We start from the raw sequence: 6,000 nt of genomic DNA on the forward strand, positions 1-6,000 counted from the left end.
TCCTTTATTACTTCTTTCATCTCTGAATAGGAGTCACATTTGGTGTGAGCACGTGTTTTAAGAAATAGTATAAAGAATAATGAATTGGAAAAGTTAGTAGAATATGATGCCCACTTTTTATATTGATTTTTTAATAAAATGTGAGTGGAGTGAGTTAGTGGAATGTGTGACCTACTTATCATTTATGGTAAAAGTGAAATGTGACTCTTATTATGGGACGGATTGAAACGGCAAAATGTGTCTCTTATTGTGGGATGGAGTATAAATTTTTTTAAAACGTAACGCCTATACTACAGTGCGACGGAGATCAATTTCTCATAACTCAGCCATAACACATTAAGTCAAATAGGTGCATGGTCGCTAGCTTAGAAAGATACATATAGAACGATCTAAGCTTTAATATTGTAGGTCTTCATGTATCGGGACTTTGAGAGTGTTGAAAAATAGTGAAACTTACCGTTGGAATGGTCAAACTTTTGTTCCATTTTATTTATGTCTTCAGTTACAACATTTAGTGGTATTTAGGAGAGGTCAAAGTTTCTTCCATTTTATTTAAGTTTTCCGTTTCCTAATTTGGTGGTATTTAGGAGACTTAATTTTCAATAAGTTGAGATAGTAGAGGTTTTCTTTTGCCTTTAAATATCTTGAAATTTTTGTTATTTTATTCATCTTCAAATTTACAAAGTAATAAGATTTGTGTTCTCTGTTATCTCTCTTGTTCCTCCATATTTGTTGCTTTTATATTTCTTTACATGGTATCACAGCCTGGTTGCATATCAGGTACTCCCTCCGTCCGCGATTAGGAGTCCCGATCACTTTTGAGCACTCATTTTATAAAAATGATAAAAAAATAGTTAAAGTAGAGAAATAGTAAAGTAAAAAAGAGAATAATGTTGTGAAGACTCTTGTCAACATTATTCTCTCTCTTACTTTACCATTTCTCCACTTTAACTATTTTTAATTATTTTTATAAAACGGGTGTGCAAAAGTGACCGGGACTCCTAATCGCGGACAGAGGGAGTATTTGATATTATTACTCTAAGAAAGATGAATGGTGGAAGCAGTACCTTTGTAGAAAAGCTTGTTGCCAACAACTACAGTTATTGGAAGTTATGTATGGAAGCTTACCTACAAGGACATGATTTGTGGGATCTTATATCTGGTGAAGATGAACTACCGGAAGATACACTACAAAATGGAGAAGCGAGGAGAAAGTGGAAGATTAAGTACGGCAAAGCTTTATTTGCTTTGCGAACGTCGATCAACAAGGATTACATTGAGCATGTTCGTATTGTGCAATCGCCCAAAGAAGTGTGGGACACACTTGAAAGATTGTTCGATCAAAAGAACACGATGAGGCTCCAGGTTCTGGATCATTCAGAATAAGCTAACGATTTCAGAGTATTTTCTGAAAGTCAAAAGCTTATGTTCTGAAATTTCAAAATTGGATGTAGAGGGAGCTGTCAATGAAGCTCGATTGCGACGCTATCTTATTCGAGGATTACGTGAAGAGTTTATGCCATTTATCTCTTCAATACAAGGGTGGGTAAATCAACCTTATATCATAGAGTTGGAAAATTTGCTATCTAACCAAGAAGCATTGGTAAAGCAAATAATTGGTGGTAACAACCAGTCTTCGTCTCGTGTCGAAGAGGTTCTCTATGCAAAAGACAAAGGAAAGAGCAGGTTTACATCAAAATCTCCATCAACTGGTGGTAATTATTCCAAAGGTGAAGGATATTCAAAGAAATCTTCTCCAGAATGTTATAGATGTGGAAAGCTTGGACATATCAAGCGCAATTGTCGAGTGAAGGTGAAGTGTGAACGATGTGGGAAAGCTAACCATATTCGACGCAATTGCCGCACAGATCTTACTAAAGAAGGAGCAAATGTGGCTTATGAAAACGATGAGCATGAACAACTAAAATGGGATCACAATTATGAATGCTGATATCTGCCAAGCTAAGGCTCCAAATCCAGTTGCAGATGCTGATACAAGTGTTAATACCTCCATGGATTACAATTATGAATGGATCGTTGATTCGGGATTATCTCACCATGCAACTGGGAATGATTCGTTACTCTCGTGCGTTCGCCACAACAATCAAAAGAAGGTTATTGTGACTGCGGATAATTCGCTACACCCTGTAGTAAATGAAGGCCAATTTTGCGTTGAAAAGGATGTATCTCTTGAGGATGTCTATCATGTTCTAGGCTTGAAGAAGAATCTTGCATCGGTTTCTCAAATTGCGGATTCTGGGAGGTATGTTCTTTTTGGTCTAAATGATGTAAAAATTATTTCCAAAATAAAACACCTTGATGCTGATGTCATATTTACCGGAAAGAGAAAAGATTCACTCTATGTATTGTCTGCAAATGAAGCTTATACTGAGAAAACAAGTCAATATGATAGTGCCACACTTTGGCATGCTCGATTAGGCCATGTTGGTTTTCAGTTATTGAAGAAAATTTCTGAGAAGAAGCTTCTTGAAGGTATTCCTGTGTTCAAGAAAATTTATCCAAATGTGGTTTGTTCCGGCTGCCAATACGGAAAATCACATCAACTCCCTTTCTCAAAATCCAAGAGTAAAGCTTCTACCGTTAAGTCGTTAAGTCTAGGTTTTGTTTGCGTCGCATGAGCTGGTGAATATAATATGGCATGATCTCCTTAGTGAAAGTAATTGAAGATAGGATGTATTTCAACTTAGAAGTCTTTTCCTTTAATAAGCCAAGTCAATCTGGACGAAGTGAGAACGATAGAGGATGTCTTAGCTTACTTAGTTGTGAAGCCCCACTATAAGAGTGAGTTATAAGCCTTAAATAACTTTGAGCTAACACATGTAAAGGGGCCACCACTGAATGCTTAGGGAAAAGAGTCATGACGGAGAAAAAAAGAGGCGAATTGGGTTATGAAGGTATAAGCTGGACGAAATCCAGGTAAATGAGTTATAAGCTGGACGAAGTCCAGAGAAAAAAAATGCTGAAAAAAGAAAAAAATAAAAAGGAGGTATAAGCTGGACGAAGTCCAGAGGGAATATGTCTAAGGGCAGGGAACAATAGTAACCTGACCCAAAAAAAAAAGGGGAGAAAGAAGTATAAAAGGAGAAATCTCTCATAACCCGACGCTTCAGTGGTATGGCAATAACTTATGAGAGAATCGATCCTAACATCCCTGGTGAGGAATGAGTGATCGAGTGAATCCAACAATTGGGAAAGTAAAAGGCTATCTTGACGAACCGACAGATTGATTAGGTAGAAGAAGGGAAGGGCCAATTTGGAGAAGTGCAGCCTATTGAATTGACCTTGATCTTGTGGGGACGGTTGCCTAAAAGTTGAAGCTAGTTCATGCATATGTGTCTATGTATTTTTATTTTTTATTGTTTGTTATCTGTGCATTAGTTGTGTCTAGGTCTAGGAGTCTGTTTAGAGTCTAAGGAGTCGGTCAGGGGATAACCGTGCTTTGAAATTCGCCTTATTCTTTTTCTTATCTTTATACTTGAGGACAAGTATGGTTTAAGTGTGAGCAGTTTGATAAGGCTAATTTCATACATTGGTTATGTGGTGAGAAAACACTTTATTTTGCTGGGTCTAACGCAATTTTTAAGCCAGGTGTGTGAAGGAGACGCTAGATCCAGGAGGAGCTGGAGGAAATGGACTAGTAAAGGAAAATGAAGGAAAATGAGCAGAACTGAAGGGAAAAGAATGGCTAGAAGAAGGAAGTCAATAGCTGAGGGCAACAAAGACTATTCATACCTCGCTGGATCCACTTCAACGCCTATAAATAAGGGAGCACGCAGCACACGCGATATATATGATTTTTTCTCTTAGCTCACACACTCACACACACACTTGGAAAATGAGAATTTGGGATAGTTTAGGGTTTCTAAGGGGTTCATCTTCGGCGAAGTCAGTGTAACACCGTCCTCTCGGAGGGCGAAGAAACAATCTGCTTTTAATTCGGTTTTCGCACTTTTATTCCGTCGAACTTCATTATTTTGGAAGTCGACTTGGTTGTTGCTATTATTCGGTTAACTATGCATTTGGTTTATGCCATGTTGGTGTTATCTTGTGTTGATTTATGATTCTGTTTGTTTGAAGTTTTATTTCGGCAGTTAAATGTTAATCTCTGTTTTGGATAATTCTGTGCTTGATCTGGGGAAGACGTGGTGGATCTGAATTGTTGTTGTTGATCGGTGGTTGTTTGTTGAATCTGAAGCTATGGATATACTTTTGGTCGGAGTTTGTGTCGGATGCTTGGATCCGGAGTGGATTTAGCATCCGAGGTTGGATCTGAACAGGGGAATCAAGTTGTGCATGGATTTCAAACTCTTTTGCTCTCTTTTCAATTTACTCTGTCTAGTAGCCGTAGATCTGCTTAGTTTTAATTGTTCTTCGTTAAATTGCTTTAAGTCCAGCCTGCTTCGTTTCCGATTTACGTTCCATCTCTGTTTTTACTGAATTTTATGCAAATCGATTGAAGAAGATGATGTCGCTGTTAGTTAGTACTTTAGTTTGTTGTTTTCCAGCTTTTCGTCCGTACTTTACCTTTTCAGCAAATGGTCCCCACCGTCAGTTTTATTTCCCAGGTCTAGGTAATTTAGAAATAGTTTCTTAGATCTAGTGAATGTCTCAGTTTACATGCATGATTTCTGTTCTGCCTAGATCTAGCTGTTAGCGTAGCAGATTTCACTCAAGTTAGTTTAATTTCCTCAACAAAAAAAAAATGCGTGGCAGCAGCCAACCCAAAAATAGTCCCGAATCTTTGAGCATGCTTAATTACGCACCCATCTCTGTGGATCGATCCCTACTTCCCTGTGCTAATTTTAGTATAAGTGGTTGAGGGTTTTTGAAGCGATATTCTGTGTGTCCGACGACCGAGGTCTTCCAACGATCCGTGAGTTCCTAGACCTTGTGATCTAGTGGATTCGCTGGACCTAGGAGACTTGTTATTCCTTTCTGTGCACACATTATTAACACACACACACTCGCGAGACCGTGAGAGCTTCACTGAGCGTAAATTGGCACATCTTACATCCATTTGCTTGTCATGGATACATGCAAAGAACCTCCCAAGAGAGTCGTGGGCAGCAGCAATTCAATCAGCAAGCTTTGTCGTGAACCGCTTACCTTCGTGGCCAGGTACGGAATCATGTCCATATGAGTTATTATACCATCATATGCTGAATGTGAGTCTATTTCGAGTTTTTGGTTCGATTTGCTACGTCCATGTCTCAAAGTCTAATAGGACTAAGCTTGATCCGAAGGCAAAGCGTTGCATTTTTGTTGGCTATGACACTCATAGGAAAGGATGGAGATGTATGGATCCGGAAACGAAGAAAGTTGTTGTCTCTCGTGATGTGGTGTTTGATGAAATTTCATCTGATCAAATTGATGCAAATGACAGTAGTGTCACAACTGATCTTTTGCCTATTCTTGATGATACTGAATCAAGTGAAAGCAGGAGTGTTGCTACTTCTCCTGAAGAGAATTTTCAGCAAAATGAGACGACAGAAGCTGGAACTCGAAGGTCTAACAGACAAAGAAGACCGCCTGCTCATTTAGCTGACTATGATGTGGAGGTAAATCTTGCATCAGTGATTTATGCATTTCTAATGGGAGAGTCATGCGATGATGAACCAAAGTCTTATGATGATGCTAAAGGCGATCCTAAATGGGTCACAACAATGAAAGAGGAAATTTTGGCTCTAATCAAGAAATACGCATGAGAACTTGTTAAGAGGCCAAAAGATATTCAACCTATTACTTGTAAATGGGTTTTCAAATTGAAGAAAAAGATTGATGGAACAATTGATCGTTATAAAGCTCGTCTCGTTGCTCGTGGTTTTTCTCAAGAATATGGTCTGGATTATGATCAGACTTTCAGCTCCGTTGCTAAAATGGCAACAAATCGAACCATTATTTCGTTGGCTGCTTGTAAAGGATGGAGGCTTTGGCAACTAGATGTGAAGAATGCATTTCTCTACGGAGACTTGGATAGAG

The sequence above is a fragment of the Salvia hispanica genome, chromosome 4 (genome assembly GCF_023119035.1).
Source record: "Salvia hispanica cultivar TCC Black 2014 chromosome 4, UniMelb_Shisp_WGS_1.0, whole genome shotgun sequence".
Classification (NCBI taxonomy): Eukaryota; Viridiplantae; Streptophyta; class Magnoliopsida; order Lamiales; family Lamiaceae; genus Salvia; species Salvia hispanica.